General features: G+C 45.4%; 1 protein-coding gene across 4 annotated transcripts in view; it reads right to left on the bottom strand.

Moving 5' to 3' along the window:
* Positions 1-26,177, bottom strand: part of INPP5F (inositol polyphosphate-5-phosphatase F) — a 2,244,937-nt gene that overhangs the window by 471,788 nt on the left and 1,746,972 nt on the right. The window lies entirely within an intron of this gene.

Below are 26,177 nucleotides of genomic sequence, written 5' to 3'. Positions count from 1 at the left end.
CAGGATGGAGAGTTCACAAAAATAACACTTAAGAAATTCATTGTACACTGCAAGAAAATTAAGGAGCTCCAGGAGTGTCCCCGCAGGGTCCAGGTAAGCGTTACACTAACTGAAGAGGAACCTCTGCCACAGTTCATCCCAAGTATTGTACTCTGGGGAGCTGTCACGCCAGAAGCACACAGGGGAAGCCCCCCCCCGACCTGTGCAGTAGAGGCGCGGATTGCAACCGTTTCCCGGCACTAAGGTGAGTCACCTGGGGGGCGCTGTATAACAGCTGTGGGCTAAGATTCTGGGGGCCATGATGGGCCTGTGACACCACCACCTTCACTTGCCCTTTGATCCCTGGGGGCCAAGATTTCCAATGGACTCGGAACACAGACATACACGCCTAGCCCACAATGCGCCGTACCTAACTCTGGGCCACACCACCGTTGGCCCCTCGTGAGGTTGGTCCTCATCTCTGCCCGCCCCTGGGACCTCTACCAAATCATTGCCCATTACCGGCTGGCCCTGAGACTAGAGACTGTCTCACAAGACTCCAGCGGCGACACTACGGCACAAGGGACTAGTGGAGTGGCGTCTACTATATGCTGCCGCCCCCCCCAGACTGATCCGACGCTATAAGGAGACCCTAAGAAGGAGCCTTCACACCCCAGCCTTGGAAGGGCAACAACTCGGATCTCCAGAGTCGGAGAACTGGCGAGGATATTACTTGCCTGCGCCCTTTCCTGCTACCCTACAAACACCCTCTTCACCTACTCTTGACAGAGAACCTCGATGTTGAAAATGCTTACCTACCGAGCACCGTTGCACAGGGGATACTGCCCACTGGGACATCATTTAACTCAGTCACAACCACCAGGGCTACCCCAAATTAGCGCCCACCTGGAATGATACGGGAGGTCCCCGACCCCTCTATAGACGACACCGCGAATACTGGCTCTCTGACCGTGCTGCTTCGGCGCTCTACCCAAAGACAGCCCATGTTGGAGGCTCAAATACAGTCCCAATTACAGGCGATCCTCCTGGAGATGGAAACAATCGGGCAGAGAATGCAGGAAACAAATAGTACTGTACAAGACATTAAACGTGACCTCCAGGAGGTTCACACATGACTCAGCGCACAGGCTGACCGGACAACCGACAATGAGCAACGCATAATTCTAGTGACAAGGCTCGTAGAGGTCGCAAACTGTTCCACTCTGGTATTGAAATGGATCGACTCTTTCTTAGGACCACGTACAGTGACGGTTTGTGTTGGTAACTATCACTCTACTCCCATCCCTGAAACATGCAGTGTTCCGCAAGGCTCTTGCCTTCCGCCACTACTTTTCAACGTATATATTCGGCCACTCTTAGACATACTGAATAGCCTGGGTTCCAATATACAAACTACGCTGATGACACCCAGGTTGTCATTCAGTTTAGTGGCCAATACAAGAAAGCCACTGCAACCTATAACAACATCTACAGTGCCATCCAGCACGGGATGGCCTGTAATTCATTGGCTCTTAACAATAAAAAAAAAGCGAGATAATGATTTTCACCACCAAGAATACTCGGAGCAAGCTGACACCAGACTACTCCAACTTCTTGATTGCAGATCATGTTTTAACAGTCTCAAAAAAACATTATTGTTATTTTGGATGACGAACTTTCAATGAAGTCTCATGTATCCATCATTTGGTCGGTCTGTGGACTCATTAATAAAAATATACAATACATCCAACTTTTTATAACAAATGACAATTGCGCTCTGCTGTCCACAGCGCTGATAAATTCCAGGCTGGACTACTGTAAAAGTCTGTTGACCGGCACTACTGCTGCCAACATACAAGCCCCTCCAAGTTGGACAGAACAATGCTGTACGTACCATTTTTAAACTCTCGCGTCGCACACACATCTCCACATTCAGAAAAACTCTACACTGGCTTCCTGTAAGACAAAGAATATCACACAAAGCGCTCACTCTGGCTCATAAGACATGCATTACTCAACGTAATAGCATTTCTGATGCTTTTATCTGCTTAGATTCACATGCTGTGCATGTGGTCTGAGATCCAGTGGTAATCGCAGAGTATTGCATTTGTCTTTCGAGGATCGAAAGGGGACGTCAACATGGGCATGCCTGTAACACTATCCCTAACATGACGTGTAGTGTAAAAAATATCCCTCACACGTAGAGGTCCCTCCGATTTTATTTTTTCTACCATGAGGGAGCCTAATGACTATCGTGAGTGATTACATAAAAGAGGAGGTAGTAAGACGTCTATGTTCCTTCCACCCGAGCAAGGAGGAAGGGTGGGCGCATGTGAATCTAAGCAGATATAACCATCAGAAATGCTATTACGGTGAGTAATGCATGTCTTCTGATGTTTGTTAATCTGCTTAGAATCCCATGCTGTGCATAGACTAGCACGCAGCACACGGAGTTGGAGGTGGGTTGTGAGTATTGCTCGTCCCACCTGAGAATCAGACCTATAATGAGTGTTTAGGCAATAGTATTTTGTAAAGGTGTGTACAAAACTCCAGGTTGCCGCTTTGCAAATGGACTCCAGGGGAACATTTCCAATGAAAGCTATGGAAGCCCCAGTACCTCGAGTAGAATGTGCTCTAGGCTTAAAGGGCAGTTCTCTCTTAGCAAGAGTGTGATTCATTTTACAATCCACCTTGAGATGGCTGATTTAGAGACAGGATCCCCTTCTCTACTAGCTGCCACTGAAACGAAAAACTGGTTTGTATTCCTCAGAGGTTTAGTCTTTTCCAGGTAAAACATGACTGCCTTGCACACATGTGTGTAGGCTTCTTTCGGCCACGTTAGTGGGGTTCTGGAAGAAAGTAGGAAGGTCTATTGATTGGTTCACATAGAACTTGGAAATAAATGTAGGCGCAAATCGAGGGTGAGTGCACAGAACCACCTTATCTCTGTGAACTGTAACAAAAGGGTCTAGAACTGCAAAGGCCTGTAGTTCACTAACCCTTCTTACAGAAGCAATAGCCACTAGGAAGTCTGTCTTATAGGTAAGATCACTGAGATAGCCTTGTGCATAGCCTCAAAGGGGGACCCCATAAGTCTAGTCAATACCACATTTAGGTCCCATCCGGGAGCCGGGTTAGAAATAGGGGGATGTATTCTTTTAACCCCTTCCATGTAACTGGTATCTTCCACCACAACACCTTCTGTTGTGACGTAGTCTAGGCTGAGAGAGCAGCTAAGTGAACCTTCAGGGAACTTAGCCAGGCCGCTAAGTTCAGTGTTTGTGGGCATGGGTGAAGTGTTTCTCCCTTGTCCTGAGATAACATGTTGTACAGGCAAGGCAGTCTCATAGGAGGAGAGAGGGACATCTCCATCAGATGAGAGAACCAGGGTTGGCGGGCCCACATGGGGGCCACCAATATTATGGTGACTGGTTCCTGGTGCATCTTGTGCACAATCTTTTTGAGTAGGGGAGTCGGGGGGAAAAGCATAAACAAATTTCCCTGACCATGTTATCCAGAGACCGTTACCCTTGGAGCGGTTCTGGGGGTACCTGGAGGCGTAATCTAGGCATTGGGCGTTCTCCAGAGTTGCGAACAAGTCGATCTCTGGGAAGCCCCACAATGCGAAAATGTTGGAGACGATGTCTTTGTGTAGTCGCCATTCGTACTTTGCAGGCAGTAGGAATTCTCTGCTGAGCACAGAAGATTGAGTTCCCCTGAAACATGTTGGGACAACAGGAACATCCTGTGTTTGAGAGCCCATATCCAAATGTTTTTGGACAGCTTGGATAGCCCTGGAGAATGAGTGCCCCCTTGTTTGTTCCGGTAGTACATGGCCGTGGTGCTGTCTGTCAAGAACAGGACTGTCTTCCCCTGTAACGGTGTCTGAAAGGCTTTCAGTGCTTTGAAAACAGCTAATAGCTTTAGCAGATTTATGTGGTTGGATGCTACATCTGGGGACCGCACTGTGCGCTGTCTGCTGAACGGGTGAGCCTCCCTACCCCGTGAGGGATGCATCTGTCGTAAGAGCGGCTTCTACTGCGGGGATAGTGAAGGTCTTCGCCTTCAAGAGGTTTTCCCTCGACCACCACTGCAGAGAGAGAACGAGGGCTGGCGAGACAACTACCAGATCTTCCCATTGTCCGCTGGCCTGACACCACTCGCTGTTGAGCCAATCTTGCATGGGACGCAGGCGCATGTGAGGAACTAAGTAAATGCAGGACGCCATCATTCCTAGCAGTCGCATGGCCTTGCGTACTGTCACTTCCCGACTGGCTACATACTGAGGGATCTGAAACAGCATGTTTTGAACCCTCTCGTTGAAGGGGAAGATGAGGCCGTCCTTTGTTCGAATTAGAGCCCCTAGAAACTGTTTTCCTTGACTGTTGTATAAGCTGGACTTCTTCTCGTTGATGGGAAACCCAGACTGAATAAGAGGTCTATAGTCTTCTGAGTGTTCAGTAGGCATGTCCATAGTATTCCCTGGTTATGAGCAAGTCGTCGAGGTAAGGGTAAAACGGGACGGATTGTCTGCACAGGTGCGCTGCTGCCACCGCCAGTACCTTGGTAAACACCCTTGGTGCCAAAGCAATGCCAAAGGGTAGTACTTTGAATTGATAGTGTTTGTCCTCTATCTTGCATCTTAGGTATTTTCTGTGCGCTGGCAACATTGAAATATGAAAGTATGCAACTGTCATGGCCAGTGTTGCCATGTAATCCCATTTTTCAGCAGCGAGATTACCTCTTGTAAAGTGACCATATGAAACTTTTGAGGTTTGACAAATTTGTTTGCTGGGTGCAAGTCTAGCACAGGGCGCACGGTGAGATCCTTTTTGGGTATAAGGAAGTACACTGAATAAATACCCTTGTTTACCTTTAGAATCGAGATGACTTCTATGGCGCCCATTTCTTGAAGGATCTCCACCTCTTGCAGTAGGATGCGCAGGTGTTCCGGAGTCAGGCGTCTTGATTTTGGTGATCTGAATTGGGGTGGTCGGCATAATTCTACGCAGTCCCTGTGGGCTACGGTCTTCAGTACCCACTGGTCTGTTATCCCCTCCCATGCTTGAAGGAAAGATGTTAGACGCTCCCCCGACCGGGGTGGCATGGGAGGGGACCTGGATCTAGGGGTGGAGCCTCGGCCACTACCCTTTCCACTCTGCAGTCCTCTAGGTGGATAGGTGGTGGTATTGGATCCTTGCCCTGAATTCCAGTTGCATCCAGAACTATACTGGTTCTGAGGAGAGCGAGATTGCCCACGAAAGGACCAGCGAGAGCCGCCCCCGTCTCTGTTGAGAAGGATTCTGGGTAATCTGTTGAAGGGACTTCAGTGTCTCATGTTCTTTCTTTGCTGTTTCGAGTGTGTCGTCCACTGCCTTGCCGAACAAGTTGGTTTCTTCAACAGGCTTGTTTATCAGGGCAGCCTGGGTCTCCGGCTTAAACCCGGAGTTCCTCAGCCAGGCATGTCCCTCGAGCAAGGTACCTTGTGCCAGAGTTGTTCCTGCTGTTTCAGCAGCATCTAAAGTGTTCTTAAGCACATTCTGATTCACTTGCTTGCCTTCTGATATGATGTCGAGCAACTTAGCCCATAAAGGTTCCGGTACTTCTTGAAGGCCTTCTTGCAGTAGGTCCACTGGACGTCTGCATAGCTAGCCAACAGGGTGGTGTTATTGGCTATTCGAGTGGAAAATGCAGCATCAGATGTGACCCTCTACCCGAGTGCATACAGCCTCTTGGACTCCTTATCGGGCGGTGCCTCTCCTGTAGACAGGGGTACACCTGCCCATTTCCTAGTAGTGGTAACTACTAAAGAATCTGGAGTGGCATGGCCCTTAATGTAAGCAGGGTCAGTAGGAGAAGGATGGAACAACTTCTCCACCCTGGGGTTCACTGCTCTGGTTTGAGCTGGTGTCAACAATGAGGGTACCAATCTTCTCTTGATAGAGTTCAACAAATGAATAGCCTGGCTGGCAGGAGGCTTTTCTTTGAGGATGTCCTCCACAAAATCTGAGTCCAGCAAAGCTTCTTGTGGGGCAATCTGAAAATGTTCAGCTGCCTTTTTCAAAATGGCGTTAAACGCCATTTGATCGTCCACAGGGGAGGCTTGGTGGACAGAGGTGGAAGGGGGGAATCCACACACAGGGCATCGGGGTCCGGGGTGGGAGTAGGGGACGCCCAAGGTTGATCCACAACCTGGCAGCTGTCCTCCCAATTGTCCATAGGATCTGCAGGGTCATCCATATTGTAATCGTCCCTGAAGGGGGCATCATCTTGCACATAAGTGTCCACAGGGACCTCGTCATCAGTGAGGTCATAGGTATATTCCTCATGAGGATCGTCAAAGGTCCGTCGAAACGACCATAGGTCTAACGGGAAGGTCCTCCCGAGGCCCCTTGGGGGCAAACTTTTCAGAATAAGAAACACATTTCTCGAGTCTGTCCAGACACCCCTCAAACTTCTCCTTGGTCCATGCGGATGAACCAGAGGGGTCCAGGATAGGAAAAGGATAATCATCTTCTTAAACTTCGAGATGTATCCCCTAGTGTGCTGGATAAAGGCACAGGACTTTCAGAATAGTCCTTACGGGGGTCCGGATGCTGTGGCGTGTCTTTCGGCGCGTCCTTAGGCGTTCCGTGTGTCTCAGCATGTATTTCGGCCATTCCGTATGTTTTTCCGCGTCTTTCGCCCTTTCCTTCTGACTAACCGCTAAGGCGATCCTAGCAATGCTATCGCCAATGCTCTGGGTAATGGGGAGATGTGCCGGGCGGACCGGAGGCTGCGCAATGGATTTCGGTGCCACCGGGGCCTTATGCGGCATCTGCGCTTTCTCCTGTAGCGTCTCGACGGCCGCGTGTGTTTTAGTGCCAGCGCCCTTTAGATTGCCCAGTCGCAGGCCGCTGCTGCAGTTGCGGGGAAGGCTGCCAATCATGACGATCAGCGGACCCCGTTGAAGCATTCGACGGGTTAGCGCTTTGGAACGCTTCGACTTTGACGCCGAAGCAGAACCTTGGGTGTGTGTTTAGTGTTTAAATCTTGTGCGCCCCTGTCGCTGGGTTTCGTCCCCATAGCATGACTCGCGTTGTGCCTGTAGGGGTCGGGGACCGATGCTGCGGATCGCAAACTCTATGCGGTAGGTCAATGGCCTCCGAAACAGAGCCCTGGTCATCGCTCGTCCCTTGTGGCGGCGGGGGAAGAACTGTCGGCCTGCTGTAGGCCGCCCACTGCTTCGGGTGGCGCTCCTTATTCGTCTTAGGATGAAGGAGTCTACAAGCCGCCTCGTTGTGGTTGAGGGGAAGACAGTTGTTGCACCAACGGTGCTGGTCTTTCCACTGACATTTGTCCCTGCACGAGGGGCAAAATCTAAATGGCATCTTGTTCATAGCGCAAGACCGGTATAGCGATGACAAAACCCAGGGAACAAAGAGGGTGCAAGAGGAAAGGCATACTTGAAAGAATATGTCCACACCTACCCCACTCTCCCTACTGTAAGGGCCGGCCAGAAGGCCCAGCCACGTGGACGGCAGCGCCACCGGCTCAACAAGGTGTTGAAATTCCGCAGCAGTCTTTGGCATTGAATAGGATTCAACCATCAAAGTGACTTAAGGGAATAAACGACCAAAGTCGATAATTATAACAATAACGCAATCTCTTTTTAAGAGCTCTGCATTAGAGTGACCAGTTATCTGGGTGGAAAAACACAATCTGAGGGACCTCAACCCGGGAGGGATCTTGGCTACACTACACATCATGTTAGGGATAGTGTTACAGGCATGCCCATGTTGACGTCCCCTTTCGATCCTCGAAAGACAAGATGCAATACTCTGCGGTTACCACTGGATGTCAGACCATATGCACTGCATGTGATTCTAAGTAGATTAACAAACATCAGAAATATGAGTCTCTCTCAAGCCCAGTATACTTATCAGATCGTATTAAGATCAAGTCAAACAATAGGAATCTTCGATCAGCCGTGGCTCCGGCACTTGTTCAACCGAGATTTAAACTGGGCCGTTTTGGTGGCACTAGCTTTGACACTCAAGCTCCGACTTGATCTTTGCGTTTTGTGCGGCCTATCTCCGTTTTATGTGCGTCCTGAGGCCTGTGTGCATGTGGCGCATTACAAAAATTAAAATAAATAAATAAAATCAGCTCCATCGAGGATAATGCCAAGACGGCCACCACGGATATCGATGGCCTAATTAGAGAGGTCCAACGCCTTGGTGCAAAGATGGAGGACCAAGAAAACAGGTCAAGGAGAAATAATCTACGTTTGGTGGGCCTTCTGGAATACAGCCAAGGACCGGATCTGGAAGCCTATATCTATCGGTTCTTCCATGACAAACTACAGATCCAAGACCCACAAAACCTCATCATAGAATGGGTATATAGGGCCCCGTCCCCAAACCCACCCCGGGGAATGCCCATGGGTCATCACAATGTGGCTCCTCAATTTTCAACCTAAATTATCCATATTGAAGGCATACAGGGCTGCCGGAACGATACTTGTGGACGGGGCTGATATCGGACTATTCAATGATTTTTCCATCGAGGTCTCAAGGCGCAGGAAGGAGTTTAGTCCAATCTTTGAAGCCCTGAAGGGTACAGAGCACAGATACTATGTGAAATTCCCGGCCGTATGGTGCATTCAGCTGGACAAACAGTGGCACTCCTTCGAAGACCCGGCACTCTCAGCCAGCAAGAACCTCCAGTGAAAAGAGCATTGCAAGACTCTGTACCTGAACCCACTCTTTTGCACTAACATATGTTTTCAGGGCAATCCCTCAGAAAGATACACTCTTGGGAAAACATCCCTGGCCAAAAGGGGCTCACTCCTCATTACCCACAAAGGAGACCCCGAAGATGCACACTCCTGTATAGACACCATTATTACGTGGCCCCATGGGCACACAACACTGACTCTTCTGCTACAGGCGGGATGTTGCTTACAGCTTCACTGCATCATCTGTCACACGAAGCTCATCCACTCCACCTGTTTTTTTTTGTGTTGTGTGATTATTTTTATTTTATTATACATATAGCCAACATTGGTTTTGCATAAAACACACAATTTAAAAACATCATAATACATTCATGGATTCTGGACTATTAAAAAAACGTCTATCATTACAATTCATTATTAATAAAAATACAACCTAATCCCTAAAACTTATTTGCATTTTTACATTATTCATTGGTTAATTCTTCTAAAATATTCATACATTCTGCATAAAATGTCATATGATGTATTAAATTTGCATAATTTCCTTCCATCAATCAGACCCACAGTGAAGGATGAATGTCATCAACGTATTTGAATATGCGCTAATAATAATAATAATTTGATCTCAAAGCTGTTAGACTATCACAATTGCACAAAATATGCTTGGCCGTTTCAATAGTGTTCTCCCCATAAAAAAGGCAATATCGCTCATTGCGCGGTATTCTCATCTTTGCACCCACTATTTCCAGGACTTCAGAGCGGTTGAATTTACATAGCAAGTAGTTGTGTATGATAGCGCTATTAGGATGAGCATCAATGTATTTCGACTTAGTGGTTCGGTCCAACCAGTATGAGATAAAGGGGCCACTTTTGACATAAGATGCTAATTTGACCATATCACTTTCCTGGTACTGATTTTTTATTATTTCCCTTTGTTCGCTTATTTAGCATCATCTGTATTTCATGTAGCCGTCCAAGTGTCCCAAATTTTGTGTGCTTGTCGATTCCCATAAATGCAGTCATGAGTTCTCCCATTATTGTTCCATTCTCAAGCTGTTGCAATTTCTCGTATCCCATCACCATTTTATGGTCAATTACTCCTGTTACTTTCAAAAGGTCAAACTCCAGTAAAAGATATTCAATGGACAATGATTTAGGCATCCTGAATAGTAGTCGCAAGATCTTAGCCTTGAGTTTAATGAGTTCTGATTGTATGATTATAGTTTGGAGGATGAAGATAGTCCACAACACCACCAATACTATGTGGACGAGGACTTCGGTATGCATGGGGAATGTAGGAGACCCTAACCAAACCCATGCATGGACTTTCCCCTCTCTGTATTGGGATACAGTTCTACTTTCCCAATGTTCTACTGTTTGTTCATGGTTTGGAAGGTTTGGGTATGTTTTGGTACGTAATCCTCCGTATGAAATTATGGTCCCATTATGGGCACCAGCCAGGGACACTGACTTATTCTGGCAAACCAACGTATCAGCTGATTACACTGCATTGAAGTTCTGGGACTCATAAAAGACATACTTGAGAGGGCAATGTATATTGAGGTGGGCTCAGAAACTAAAAACATGGGGGGAACGGGAAGTACAACTGAGGGCTGAGATACTGGTCATGGAAAGGAAGCAGATACGCTTGCACGACTCACAAACACGCGCTAAACTGGTGGGGCTTCGATCTGACTTAAAGGTGGTCTCCTCCTCCCGGGCTCAGAAATCATTCACTACTTGGTCACAAATGTATTATTGCGAGGGTGATCGGCCCCTTCATCTTATGGCACTCACATTGCGCAATCGGCAAGCAGCACAAATTATCGATTACATCAGTGACAGATAAGGGGAACTTATAGGGGCACAAACATATCAATGACCAGTTCGCACAATTCTATGGCGTACTATACAAATAACCTACCCCAATTGAGTCGTTTGTATATAGGAACACCTTGTCACAGATTTAATCCACCATAGCGATAGTAGGGGACCCTCCCGTGTCTTCCACTTGTGGGCGAGGGTGATCTTTGCCGCTAGGACTAGCCGCCTTGCGTTTGGTCCCGACCTCGGGTAGCATTCCGGTAGTGGTGTTCCTAGTAGGATTATGTCCGGGGTCAGTGGGAGTTTGCAGTGAGTAATAGCTTCTAGGTCTGGAGCACCTTCTCTGTGAAGGATTATGCCGCCTGGCACTCCCACCACACGCAGAAGTATGTCCCTCTGGCCCCACATTGACTCCAGCAGTTAGGGTCAAGAGAGTAATTACAATGATGTAGGAGTTCTGGGGGAATAGTACCAGCGGTAGAGCAGTTTGAGAGCACATTCTCTATTGGTGGCACATCTAGTAGCTGTGCTGTTTCTAGTACAGATGATGACCCATGTTTGTCTATGGGGTGCCCCAGGCCTGCTTCCCAAAGAGCCATGTATGAGGGTCTAGTGGTTAGCATGTCATCTTGTAGGAGTTTGTATATTTTAGTGATGTGCCCTCATCAGGGGCCTTTCTTGTAGCGTCAATTTTAGGGGGTGGATCTCCCTAGTGGCTCCTTGTTTGACCAGTGGTTCGGTGATCCAGTGACGAATTTGTGCATAGGTAAATCTATCTGTTTCAGATAGAGTGAAGCAGGTTTTAGATTCCACAAAGGCTAAGGGGGATCCATTCTCAAACAATTGGGAGAGTACGTTAGTTGGGATGCTACGTAATAGTTGCAGAGGTTAGGCACTCCCATTCCTCCACATTTGGCTGCTCCTGTCATTACCTTCTGCGTGATTTGAGCCTTGCCCCTTTCCATATGAACTGGGAGATCTGTTTTTGCTGCCCCCCCCCCATCTTTTATGGTCAGCCTCCAGGTCACTGAACAGGTGGGGTAAATTTGCTGCATGCATGTTTTTGGGGTATGCCACAATATGTGCCCCCAGGTATTTTGCTGTTGTCGTGCTCCATTCCAATGGGCAGGTAGGTCGCAGGCAGTTTATTGTCTCATTGGCCATGTTCACTTCTAGCGCTTCGGACTTACCATAGTTAATGGCAAACCTGCCACTCGTTCAAATGCTTAAAGTTCTGCCAGGGCTACCAGAAGCGACGCTCGGCTGTTCACCTTTTAATTCCATTCCTTCGATAGTGTTATTGTTGTGGATACTTTGGGCAAATGGCTCCATAATTAGGGCGAAGGTTAGTGGGGAGAGCGGACATCCTTGTCTCGTCACGAAGGAGAGTGGGATGGGGGACGATAGTTTCTGGTTTACCGTAAGGCTTGTTCTTGGGGCTCTGTAGTTGGCTAACAGAATTGTGCGAAACAAAGGGCCGAATTGAAATTCTTCGAGGGTTAAGCGCATGAATGTCCAATCAACCCGATCAAAAACCTTGGTTGCGTCTAGGGTGAGTAGGGACAGTTCTTGGTATTCCATCAATGCCACTTCTATTAGGTTCAGAGCCTGGCGGATGTTGTCCCCGGTGCTCCTTCCCGCAATTAATCCTGTTTGGTCAGCGTTAATGATTTTGGGGAATACTTTCGCCAGTCTGTTCGCCAATACTTTGGAGTAAATGTGTGTCCATGTTTAGAAGCTAGTTGATCCTATATGAGTCTTTTCCAGGCTTTAGCAGCATGATGGTGGTGGATTCTAGCATAGAGGGAGTTACCATGCCTGTTTCTCTGAATGAGTTCAGCAGCTCTGTCAATGGGCCCATGAGGAAACATCTGAAGAGTTTGTACAATTTTGGTGAGAATCCATCAGGACTCTGGTTTTCAAGGCTTCTTATATTCACATGTGTTATACCATGAAAACCTACTTCAACCCTAATGCTCATATCTGTAAATCTGGTAATAACTATCACTTTATTCACTTCCAATTTGGTTCGGTTCCCACTTCTGCATCATTATTTTTTTATGTATTTATTTGTTTCTGACTCTATGAGCCTTTACAAAAGATGAAAAATACAAACAAACATTTTTGTGGGTATACAAATTCTAATTAAATATCTCGTTTTGTTCTAATTTTGACTATCCCAGCTACTTGTTAAGGCATTTACACTATTGGTCTTTATTGTCTCAACGTGCTTCTGAAAGATCACCATTATGGTGAACTGTTTTTCCAAGAATGTATAAATTAAACAATGATTTCACAGTTGATTAGCACCTGAACAGCAGCCGATGATAATGCGGCATTGGTGCCAGAGATGAGTCTTTCCCACAAAAAGTCTGAAATAATATCCTCATCTCGGCGCACAAAGTTCCTAAAAAGTCTTGACCGATGTTTCCATGATCCTTCACAGTCCATTAGTAAATGCCTTAATGTTTGTTTGGCTGGGTTTACACAAATCGAGCACAGTTATTTTGCCTTATCCCCTTGATTTCACTTTTCCAAAACCTGCCAACAAAGGACCAAGTTTAGCCTCATTCTGAGGAAGTTCCTTTTCCCCCCCCTCAAGAAAGGATTTGGAACTGGGTCGGATCTGACCTTCTCTACTGTTTCAATCCAATCGAAAAGTTCCATTTTTTTTTTGGGATAGAAACCAGAGTTTCCTCGTCAAGGTCAATTTTTGTAAGAGCTTTCATTACTTTATCCCCCAGTACTGACAAAGTTGCTGATTTGCCCCCTGACCTTTGACACCTAAGGTCACCATAAAGGGTAGTCTTTCTACCTGTGACTATTTCTCAAAACCGAGAGATCAGTTTGAAGTCTGCCATACATGTCAGAGATTTTAAGCCTAGCTCGAATCTCAGACTTCCAATAGGTGTACAACTTGGAAGTCCCAGGACTTTTTTCCACAGTCGACCTTCAAAGATTTCCCAGTTTGCTGACTAACGACCCGATCTAGCTTCCAGTCCATATAATATCACTGGGACTACTTTAGCTAGATAATACTTGACTAGCAGAAGAATGGAAAATGTACACAACTTATAATTCAGTTTGATCATTTGTGACGCGGCTTGTGTTACTTTGTCCATGATCTCAGATTCTGCCTTGTATAGAGCTGGATAGGTGTGTACGTTGTAACCCAGATATTTTATAGTTTCTGCAACTGTTAGGCAGAAACCTGTGCAGTTCCCTTAGGGACCACTGCAAAACGTTTAAGACCACAGGAGTAAGCAGTAAACCCAATTGGTAGCAGTCTGAACCACCCAGATTTACCTGGTAGCTGTGGCTGAGCAGTCAGACTTCTCTCAAGAAGAGTTAGGCAGTATATAGAGTGTACACAATAGGGCTAAAAATACAGTAGAACAAGCAAACACTGACCAGAGCTTTGGTATAAAAGTATATAATTATTTATTTAAAAACACACTTATGAAAATACATTGGCACCAATATATCAAGCAAGTTCAAACACAGTCACTATAAGTATATACACCTCCCTAGTTAATTATTCGACAAGTCTAGGTTAAGACACCACTTATTTAGCAAAACAGAGGTGAGCGCGTAACCTTAGATGGCACTCCAATAATTCGTTTAAAAAGGGAGAGAAAAGGCAGAGTAGGAAAATAACACAGTACCAACACTTTTAAGAAACCACAGCAAGTCAAGAAAGGCAGGGTCTACTGTAGAGCAAAAAGTTCATAGGCCAGGCCCACTCTTGGAGAGAGCAAGGCGGAATGTGCCCAAGATCACACAGTGGAAATGCACTCAAAGTCTTTGCAGGAAAGTCAAAACAAGGTTGGATCAGTTCAGAAAGGCAAAGTTAGCAGGTCTGAGGTCAACCCAGTTAGAAAGTCAAGGATTTACGGGACACCTTGGACAATCTGTTGCAAGGGAGACCAGGCGGGACACAGTACCTGAAATGGTGAGAAAGTTCCAGCCGTGGTAGTTGTTCCTGGCAGCGGGTGCAAGTTGTGGCTTCAACCAGAGGAAGAGATGATCTCGACGAGGAAGAAAGCTGGAGGTCGTTGCACTGCCAGGGAAGAAACCAGCCGCTGAGTTTCCCGATTAAAAGGTACGACCTTTTATTCGCGGTAGTGGTGAAGCGCGGCTATCCGGCCGCCAGGTTGCTTGGCACGGGCGATTCGACCACGAGACATTCCAGGAAGGCGAAAAAGGCGTACTGGTTGGTCCCACCAGCTCAAAGGGAAGAAGACTCTCCTGGAAGAAGATCTCCTCTGTCGTCGGGGAAGTGGTGAGTTCGTACAGCAGGGCTCCACCGGAGGTGTCGCCGTTGTAGATGGCTCAGCTTCTCCCCTCTTAGGATTCTTTAGGTCCTGTGGCGACTTCTGAAGTTCCAGTCCCCAAAGCCCTGCTTTTATGCAGAAAAACCCCTATTCAACAGCCTAGCTGTCACTCAAACATGTTAAGTGGTGAGCCGGGCGGCTCACCACTGGGTGTTACGCTCACCTGGCTCCCACAGGGGCGTCGGTCAGACCCGGACTGCTGCGGCCTCCACCTACGTGATGCGTAGTGCAGCGATGACTGACTGGATCTGCCCTCCTAATCTTGTCTGCTTGACCCGTAGAAATATTCTCCTACAAGTGGAGAGATGGATTTAGCCACTTGTGGATTCAAGTGATAGCACCCCCTCTCTCCTCCCCACTAATCACCTCTGAAGCGCCCTCTCAGCAATCTCAACTTATATTCTTGAAGGATGAGCCCTCCATCCTGCGAAGCACGCAGGGGCGCGTTGAAGACCAGTTATTTCACTGGCTTGAAGATATTGGAAGAGTTGTAGACGAATCCTGACTCCAAAAGGTCCTGGCGAAGACTCGTAAGAGTTCAAAATGTCCGGAATTCACTCCTGTCCAATTCCTCTTTTATCTTACAGCTTTGATCCAATTAGAAGATTGACAGCTGAAAGCGCTCCGGTAAATGTCTGTTACCCAACACTGTCCGGTAAATAATGCCAAGGGTTAAACTTTCTGCTTTCTCCTTATCTTACAGGTGCGGCATAAGAAGATGTGGCGTGCTGATGAGTTATACCTCCGGCGGTAAAATCAGGTAAGCATATGACGGCTAAAGAGATGGTCTCTGTCTGTTCTCTCTGCTCACCTTGTTTCTTGTCCCCCTTAGGTGCTGGGATTCGGCGATATAAAGATGGAGACAGCGCCGGATCGAAGAGATGCTGCGTGGAACGGTGAGTATGGCGCCGCGCTGCTGCTGGCGATGCGACGCGTTTAAAACAAAGTCTTTCCTCTGGTTTGAAGATGCGATGAATCCGGAATCAGGTAATACTCTTGTTCTAACCTTTGCTTCTTTCCTTCTTTCTAGGTGTTCCAGGTTTGAGGCGGGCGCGGCAGAAGGCCGGATGCTGCTGCTGGCACGGTGAACGTTACGCTGCTGGATGCAGAATAACGCAAAGTGTGTGCTGCTCTTCGGGCGTGTTTTAAATAGCCTCCAAAGTAGTCCCAGGTAGGTATTCCTCCCCGACCACACCCGAGTAACAAAATAGTCCCTAAGGTAAAGTAGTCCCTTCCAGGCCTCACATGGGCTTGGATCTTCTTGCAGCATGGTCTGCATCAGGTAAGTGTGCACCTATGAGCCTGGCGCCTATGGCGCCAGGACTGATGTCCCATATGAGCTGGCACCATAGGCGCCAGGACTGAACACAGACGGCCCCTAGCAGGGGTTGCTGGGTTTTCTCAAGGCGACATGATGCCTGCTCCCGGGGCTGATGGACGTGGTCTGGATGCCCGGGGGTATGCATCATGACAGCGGGCCAATCACACAAGAGTGCGACTTGAGTTGCTAAGGCAACTCAGTCCAGGGTGCCTAATACCCTCCCACACATCCTGTAGACCCCAGACAGAGTGGCACCATTTGGAGGGCTTCTGTGGAGAAGCCCGCCAAAAAGTGGAACAAAGGGCTCGACTTGGGTTAGAGTTTCAGAGGCGAACACAAATGCCATTTTAAAACCGAGTCCTGGCAAAAAGACCCAACCGGGGAATAAATATTAAATAAATAACCCGGCGGTATCTTTAACATTGCACCAAAAAGTGGTGTGTTTAAAATGAATGAGAAAATCCCATAGGAAATATTCCAGTGGAATATTTTGCGTGGTATCCACTGCCACCAGCCAGAAACTCGACAAGGGGGGACTGGACAGTGCCCCCTTGGAAAACAGACCCAGGGGCAATCGAATTACCCCTACCAGTACTTCCACAATATGATGGTTTGCACTGGTTCTGTTCACAATTTGAGACTAGTAAAGCCAATGGTGACTTTATATGCCCTGGGAGACAGTAGTCAGTCCCAGGGTATGGAGTCTGTTTGGGGGTCACTATGACACACCTGTGTTACTGCACTGAGGGTGCTGTGTAATACACATACCAAAAACACATGAAGCCATATGGAGTAAAAGACCCCATAGCCCATAAAACACATTGAAAGTCAAAGGACATTCTCAAATCATGCCTAAGAGTGGGAGAAAAAGAGTTTCACCCTTAGCATGAGAAAAAAAATAACCCCAAAAATCCAGCAAAGCTGCTGGGGGACTCACTAGGTTTGGGAAATTAGCCTTAACAGAGAATTCTCCCTAACAACAACTCCAATACTTTCGCCTCCCAGTTTCCAGCTGTTGTACTTAGCTTTTGTAAGAGGATGTTTAAAAATGAGAATATTAGATTTGGCAGGATTGATCGTTAGTCTGTTTATCCCAACATACTCATTCAGTCTCGTGAGCAAGCGTTGAAGTGTTTGGTGGGTTGAAGTGATTGGTGTTCTATCAAGAAGTACTATATTATCTGCGTAGGCCAGCCAACAGATATTTCTCCCATTCAAAATGGGGCTGACGTAGATGATTCCAAAAAAGGCCCCATGTCTGCCAAAAACAGATTGAAAAAGAGAGGCGCTCCTAAGCACCCTTGTCTAACCTCCCTGTTTACCTTCATTAATGAGAGGTGACCCATTGCATCTAGACGAACTCTCAAGTTTGTGTCTCTATGCAATTTCACCAGTATAGACAATAGTGTTTCTGGCATGCTCAACCCTCGCAATTTTTGCCAGAGTAATGCTCTTTCCACTTGATCAAAACTTTAGATAAATCGATCCAAGCTCCATACAATGGGAGCGATTTCTTATTCTCTGTCTGTTCATTCAACAGGTTAAGGATCAGACCATTTACTGATGTCGACAGTCCCCTTCGGAACCCTGTTTGGAAACGTGATAAGATGTCAAACTCTTCTACCCATTTTAAAACATGATTTAGGAGAAGTTTCATAAATATTTTACTTTCAATGTCGAACACCGCTATTGGTCTGTAATTTGCTGCTGCTCGACGATCCCTGTTTTTAAAGAAGGGTATTACTAATGCTGTTTTCCAGGAAATTGGAATTACCCATTTCTTAAGGATTTCCCTAATGAGACCAGACAATAGTTTTGACCATAATTCCGGTTCACTTTTAAATATCTGATAAGTCAGGCCATTCAATCCTGATGCTTTAGAGGTCGAAGAGTTAGTTATAATTTCGTAAATTTCCTTCTCGTCGAAATTAAGTTGCCAAGATATATCTGGATTGATCACAAAATGACAAGTGCAATGACACTTGTAGGTCTCTGTTAAATATTCAACCGAGCCTTCTTCAGAGACTAGGTTACAGAGAGAATTGCCCGTTTCCCCCTCAAATTGGTTTAATGTTTCCCAGAAATTTCTGGTGTTGTTTTCTCTCAGTGTTTTGAGTACACGCTCCCCGTCTTTTTGCATCCGGGCTTCCCTTTATAAAAATGACCAAGATCTATAGTTGGCTTTCTCGCTTTTTATTTCTGCTTTATATAGTTCTGCTGGATACCCTGATGTCTTAATTTCTCGCCGTCTTTCCTATGCTCTCTTTTTTTTTGTTACTTCATCAAAAGCGTGAAGATGTTTTTGTTTTGCGCTCCCTACTAAATCTCTTGGTGCTAAAGTGGTCCATAGAAATTTGGTAAACCTATGTGGGTCACATTCTGATATCCAGATGTACTCCGGAAATCTTTTTTTAGCCTCTCATTGAGCTTTAGACCCCCATTCTTGTATTTCACTACCCTGATTTTGACTTTTTTTGCCTCCAACTGATTATCTCCAACTGTTGTTAGTCCTAGAATTTTATGCAACGAAAGCTCCAGTCTACTATGGTCACTACACCGGTCTTGTTTTAAAACAAGAAGTGAGGGTAATGCATACAGTCTCTGGGAAACAAAAATATAGTCTAAAGTGGAAGATGATTTCCCTCTATGCCACGTTGTATGTATTCCTTGATCTCCCCCCGTTGAGCTATTAACCATTTTAAGGTCTCAGCGTTCCATGAACTCCAGCCACATTCTTCCCCTTCTTAGCTTCCCGGCCGCCAAATCTTTTAAATCATTATTTTGTAAGTGTAGACAGTTTGTATTAAAGTCTCCTGCCAGAATTATATTACTAGAGACCGAATTCAATGTCACTGCTTCCAGTAGGAGGCCCAGGTTTTCTAAAAATATGTCTAGTTTTGAACTGGCGGGGTTCCAGTAAATGTTCATCCTGAGGGTTGAGGGTTTTCCTTTTTGATGTATTTCTGCTCTACATGCTTGAATACCTAGAGTATTTTTCCAAATGTGGGTTATGTTTTTAAATAATTGATTTTTAAGAGCTATGACCAAACCCCCTGATGGTATCCCTAGTGCTTTTTGTGATGCCGGTAGGCATAATACTGTGTACCCTTCAATATATAATGGGTTTACCAACCAGGTTTCTTGTAATAAAACAACATCACCCTGGTTAAATAAGTGTGCCCGCATTTCTTTGGCCCTTATAGTACTGGAGCCCCGCGAGTTCCAGCTGAACACATTTAAATCATCCTTTCTAAAGTTGCTGCGTACCTAGTCCTAGCTTCTGCAGTACTTGAGAGAGAATCTCTGGAAGGAGCATAAGAATGTTGTCCTTTAAACTTAATTCCGCCTCTCTACTACCCCCCCGTTTTCAATTTCAACTCATTTGATATTTCCCTTCCCATGCAATTTTGAGTGGGGGAGTTACAATGGGTAACAGTGGCATTTCTTTCTGAGTCATTACATGAGACTTCCAGCCCATAGGATTCAAGCTCCACGGAGTCTTTCGAAATAGCGTTTTTTGCATTTTCCGAGGTAAGTACTAGTTCGACCAAAAAAGGGTCCTGTGACATCGGAAATTTGACACTTTCAATATCTTCTGATGAAAGGAAGTGAAGATTTGTAACTTTCTTTGTTATGCCCAATATCACTGCATGACTCAGCGATTTGTAGCGCCCAGTGTTGGAATGCAGTCTCATCCAAACTCTTTGAATAGTGTAATCTTTGAGGTTACTTTGGCTCAGATATTCGTGGGCTTTTGGTGGTGTCTGCGTTGCCAAGCGAGCAACATCTTGATTTCCTTGGATATTTAATTTAACCGACTTTCCTTCACCAATTTGAACTTTACCTGCTTTTGTTGCTATTAGTTTTGTTGTGTTCAAAATTGTGTCAGTGAGCAGGTTTGTTGGAGATGCCCAGATTTTTTGCTGGTCTTCTGACTTGTTACAAAGATTGGACCTATTTTTATACCGGGGTCACTGTGTGCTGTCACAGTGTCGTAAGAACTGTGACTCTTTTTCAAGGATTGTGGATCCTTTTGTAAGAAGATCGGTGCCCACTTTATTGTTGTTAGTGCAGTATTTTTTTGAGAAACTCCTTTTAGTTCTTTCATGTTTTGTAAATCTTCTGAACTTGTTTGATTTTTTAGAATATTCTCCTCTGTGTTAGTTCTTGGGTTGTTACTCGCTCCTAGCTTGGCATCGGTTTGGAGGCCGATGCTTACTTTTGCGATTGCAACAGTTTCTTCTAGCTTCTTGCAGGTGCCTGTTTTGATCTTTTCGAAGTTCTCTTTAGTTTTTTCTGAGTTCTCATCTCTTTGATGTTCATATTTTTTCCCAAGGAAATGTTTGAATCTTGGGAGTTGCATACTGAGTTTTCTATTTCCTCGATGCTTTCAGAGGTTTTGGGGCTTGGCTGAGAGTTTACCTTTTCTGCTGCATTTTTAATGCTTTTGTTGTTTTTCGGCCCCTTCTTTCAGTTCTTCTTTGTTTTAGAATGTGCTGTTTTTGACCGCTCCCTTCCTGCAAGATGTTTTCTCATGTTTCTCCTGCTTCTCGAGGTCTGGACGCAGGGATGCTGCCAATCTGAGACTGTCTCCGTTTGTTTCCCAGTGATCGTTTCTAGCTGGGTTTTTGACATCGCTTCAGTGGTTTCCATTTCTCCTTCTACTACATTGGCAAGCCTTCTGAATTCCTCCAGCACAGAATCTGAAAGTGGCTTATCGTCTAGTGAATACTCCCGAATGTTTTCTTCTTTTCCCTCTGTTAAATCTGACATGCGATTTCCTTTAAAAAAAAGGAGAACTTCTCCCAGTAACTTATTATTTTGTTCTTCCATGTCATTTTTTTTCTTCAAACTTTGTTGTATAGAGGAGATTTCAAGTCCTTGTTTTACCATTTCCAGATTAAGGTCTCGAAGCGGCAAGGTCATATTAGTGTTGATTGCAGCCACCAGCCCAACTAAAGACGAGTCACACAGTGCTACTTCTTTTGCCATTTCCAGGAGTGTCCCATTTTGTGCCTGTACCTCCATTTCGAGCATTTCAAAAACCAATACCAATGAGTTGAGAACAAAGTTTAATGCTTTTAATGTTTCAGTGTTGGAATCGGTTTTTGTCTTAGATTCTTCGTATTGAACTGTGTCTCTTTGTTCTTCTGAATTCTGACTTGTGTTTTCAGAAATCCAAATATTTTGGTGCATTGGTAGTGCGTCACATTCCTCCTCGTTTGATATGGGGATGTCGTTCCCCAATTTTGTTGGTGATGAGAGAATTTCTGTACTTGAGGACGCCTTGGATTTTCCCATGAAATGAGCGATTCCCCTTCGGCGTCACTATGGCTTTTTTGCCGTTTTTCCCCGAAATGATCTTCTATTTTTTGTTGAATTATTTTTGTTGTTATTGTGTACTGTAGTCCCTGTTTCCACTTATTTGTTACTACAGTACTTGGATTTTTCTCTCTATGACTGTCCACCAAATATTCAGGCATTTCTTCTGCATGTATTTGTACCTAGATTTGCTGAGGAGTGTTTAAATATGTATTTTCCAAAGTTTGTGGATTAGTGGAAGTGTCTGTTTCATGGTTCTCACTTAAATATGACCCGTCCCCCCTTCTCTCTCCATTTCTTTCGTGCTGTGCAATTTCATTGTCAGTATTTCAACAAGAGCACCTTTCAGAGGTTTTGGGAATGTGCCCTGGGCGGGGATCCAGGACAGGCTACTCACTGTAGAATTTCCACAATATATGCTTGTCTAATGTCTAAAGTTTTTTGACAAGTCACCACTCTATCCAGCACTGGCCCACAGCCTGACAGTTCAGTACTCGATACCATTAGCATGCCAAGTCTCTGTAATGCGATGCCATAAATGAGGTGAATCTTGCACTGCTTGTATTACAATCTGATCAGTCTTTCAGGCAAGCGGGATCAAAGGAGTTAACTCCCGCAGTCTCCCGCTCACCCTGGTTGTTTATTGAGATTGAAGTGTATACAAAGGCTTACCGTTCTCCTTCTGAGTGATCGGCAGACTTCTGTGTCCCAGAGTCTCAGCGTCTGGTGCAGCTGCAGCCCAGCTCCCCAGCACAACAGCAAAACAGTGTCCGACTTCGCGTTCACCCTTTTCGCGCTCAGGCTTATCGCCGTGAGCACTGGGTGCACGGTTTAAGTGCTTCCTCTTCCTGGGGGGCGTGGTCTCCTCCCCGTCTTCTGCTCACGGGACGAACAGCTGATTTCAAAGCTGCAGCTGCTCCAATTCGATGCCTCCTTGTTCGTGCCGCGTGGGTAATTTACACTGAATGCCCAGTATTGCACGGTACAGCTCTAAATATGGAAACAGCCTTTCCCGCTGCACAGTCTCCACGGGGCCATACAGGTCACAGCAAAACAGCGTCCGACTTCGCGTTCACCCTTTTCGCGCTCATCATTGTTTCAAAAATCTCTGTTCACATTGTTGGGTACATCTAGTTCCATCAATTTAACCATTACAAAGTGTTATATTGCATGTTCGACATACACAATGTCATCCTGCCCATTTGTTTTATTTTTTGGTCTTTTCAACTTATTAATTCTTGAGTAAAGTCTTCCATCCATTGCTCACTTAAAATCCCCACATGATTATAAGGTTCATTTCCTACCAAAAACCATGGAAAATGTTCTTAAATGTGGTCAATAGCTGCAAGTCCTCGTGTTAATCCCACCTGAAAGGTAATAAACGTACATATTTAAACGCTGTTCATGCTTATACTTTCATGCTCGTATCCACTTATTTTTCCGTTGCTTATCTTATTTTCGTCTCATTCATAATTTCATTGCTGTCACTATAATCGCGCATCCTAACTACATCTGGTCTCGCTCGGGTCATGCCCGCATATGCCAGCATAACTCCCTTATTATCACAGATATTCCCAAGGTTTAGTGAGCCACATATACCTGCCGCTATTTTCCGCATCTTATGTATTTTCATGCACAACTATCCCGCTGCGTGTTTAGTTCACATTTAAAATACCAATTCTGTACTTGTATGTTAAATCCTGGTTCGTTATTTATCTCCTACATTTCATCCAACCACGTAAGTACGGGTGGACTTACCTGGATAATAGATCACTGCAATCTATATGTCCGTGTCACTGCGCGTCGGCTCTCGTATCAAAGGCGAGGATCCGACGCCAACCTATTTGTGTATTCCTGTCACCTTAGTTACCATCTGAGGCCATCTTTCCTTTCCATGAAGTCACAGACGGTCGCCATATTTTGGGAAAACCGAACGTTCTCGTAATACATTTCAATAAAGGACATCCCAATCTCTAATATCTGATATCTGATAAAGTATATCGGCTCCATATAAAACCGAGCAATACTAGCTTTTTGACCACTTTGATACTTAAATGACTAAATTAACAATATTTCTTCCAATTTAAGATACATAGTGCTAAAACTGCTTCTATTCACTGTGTTTCAATATATTAGTAATTAGCATTCCTGTGTATGCACACTCATGCACAATCTCATCTTAGTGCGGGACCTAACTATGTTTCATCATTCTTTCATGCTTATTAAATTAAAAGGATGTGATCCTTCCTCAACCCTTCCTAATTATTTAATGCAAATAACTCGCATCTAAACTCCTTATTGCTTCTGTTAAGTCCCTCTTTTCGTAGGTAGTTTAGCAGACCCTGCTCCCATTATATTTTAGTGGGTAGTTTGTGAGGTTAGTCTGACCACATATTACTGTTAGCCCAAACATATTTTATTTTTGTATATAATACCCTCAATTACGTTTACTCATTCCTTAATACTTATTAAATTTAAAAGATATAATCTTGCCTCAACTTTTCCTGCTGGTTCATTGTATGCAACTTACCCTTAAGCTACTTGTTGCATCTGTTATAACACTCTTTTCAAAGCACAAAGGAACCAACAACTTTTTACTTTAGCATATTGACTTTCTTTGAATAAGACACAATACTTACTTCAAAGGACACTTGTGGTGTGTACAGAAACCTGCGGGAGGATTGCGGGGAATGGAAATTGGGAGTGGGGGGGGGGGGAGGTTGGGTACAAAACACGCTACCGCGAATACGATTGTGATCACTTTTTGACAGTTCGGTCTACTAAACAAACGCGTATCCGCGACATGAAATGCTACCGGGGTAAAACACACTTAGCACCTGAGATACCCAGAGGGAGTTGGAGGCAAAAATCACAGGCAATATTTTGGTTAGGCAGGCAGAATCAAGAAACGCTCAGACAGGAGTTCAAAAGTCAAGAGGCCGGAGCCAGGGTCGAAGGACACTGGGGCCAGTTGCCGAAAATCACACGGTCTAACAGTTCACGATTCAACGGAGCCAAAACTACTTCGATATTGTCAATGTTCGGAAGCAAAAGTTAGAAGAAAGAGAGAAGACAAGGTCAAGCCTTGGAAATGAAGAAAAAGGGATTCACCCAGTTTCCTCAACAGAACACAGTACCTTGTTCCAATGGTGCAGCTGGTGCCCTGGCAATTGTTCCGGTTGGTTTCACGCAGACCCACGATTCCTGGAGCTTCGTCGAGAAGGAGGACGTCCGAAGAGGGTCTGCACCACACAGGGAGGATGCCGGCAGCAGCGACACAGAATAAAAGGTGCGCTGCTTAAAAACAGGAGTGGCTCTTCAGGTGGCTATCCGGTCCACTACAGCAGTGTGCAGCGATTTTGACCACGGAAGAGGATCCTCTGGCTGTAGAAGATGAGCTGGTTAGCTGGTTATTCCCACCAAACTCAAGGGAAGACGACTCCGGACTGGATCTTCTCTGAGTCGTCGAAGGGTAGATAGCTCAGGACTGCAGCAAAGCTTCACCGGGATGGGGTAGTTGCAGCAGCCGTCGTTCTCTCCGCTTCTCTTCGGTTCATTGTAGTTCCAGTGGCGACTGACTTCTAGCCCAAGAGACCGGCCTTTATGCAAAAAAACCCCATTCACACAGCCTGGCTGTGAATCACCCAGCAGGGGGGTTGTCCAGCGCGAACCGTGAGGTTTACTCTTTCTGTCCCTCTCTATGCCTAATATCCCGGTTCAAATCATGTCTGATATGGCAGTTATTTGGGGGTGTGGATCTGAGAACTTAAAAGGAAGACTGGATTTACAAGCATGTAATACAACTAAGAGACTAACTGGAATTAAGCGTTTCTTTTATTTAGGCAATAATGCTTTCAGTGACAACTGTACTGGGTAGTAATGGCCCACTATCCAACTTAATAGACCAATAGGCCAAACCTGTTAACTTGGGCAATGAGCTGTGAGTAGCCAGCCAATATGGCTGCCACAGAGTCATTATTGCCATTAGTACTCGTGACAAGGTGCAGGCATTTAATGGCATTGTCAAAACAAAGCTGGCTTCCTGGGACAATAGAAAGGAACTAAAAAAGTCTCTTTTATATCTCAGCTAGTGTACAGGCCCGTGCACACGGGCAAAGTGCAGGTTTTCATTGACAAAGTAGGACCACTATATATCCTAAGCTTCCAGCTCCCATTAGCAGTGACAATAGGTGAATCTATGTGAATTGGACCACTGTAAGGGGAGAAGCTATGCAAATTGGACCACTGTATATCCTAAGGCAACAGCTCCCTCTAGCGTAGCCTTCTGTGCATTCAGGCAGCCTCTACTGTGCAAGACAGCATCCAACAAACATACACCTGGCCTTTTATTATAAGTATGTAGAAGATGGTGGCACAGCAGAGATGCAGACCCAGGCTGGAATACGGTAAATGGTCAATGTGATGGGGATATGAGGGATAGGGAGATCACAACTTGAAGCATAGGATTCCCAGTTATGATAGAATGAAGGCTTTAATCAGTAGATCATGTGCACTCTGCACTTCCTCACTTACCCTTGCACAGAAGTAGGGTGCTAATCCACGAATAAAAAGACAAATAAAAAAAGAAAAATATTTCCAAACAGAGCAAACGAACTATGGGTGAGAGAATCTTGTCTGGGAGAACAAGAAAAGATAGTCTATTAAAACAAAGGACATA

The sequence above is a fragment of the Ambystoma mexicanum genome, chromosome 8 (genome assembly GCF_040938575.1).
Source record: "Ambystoma mexicanum isolate Mex_15411 chromosome 8, UKY_AmexF1_1, whole genome shotgun sequence".
Lineage (NCBI taxonomy): Eukaryota > Metazoa > Chordata > Amphibia > Caudata > Ambystomatidae > Ambystoma > Ambystoma mexicanum.
Note: the sequence above shows the minus strand (reverse complement) of the source record. Positions and strands in the feature narration are given on the sequence as shown.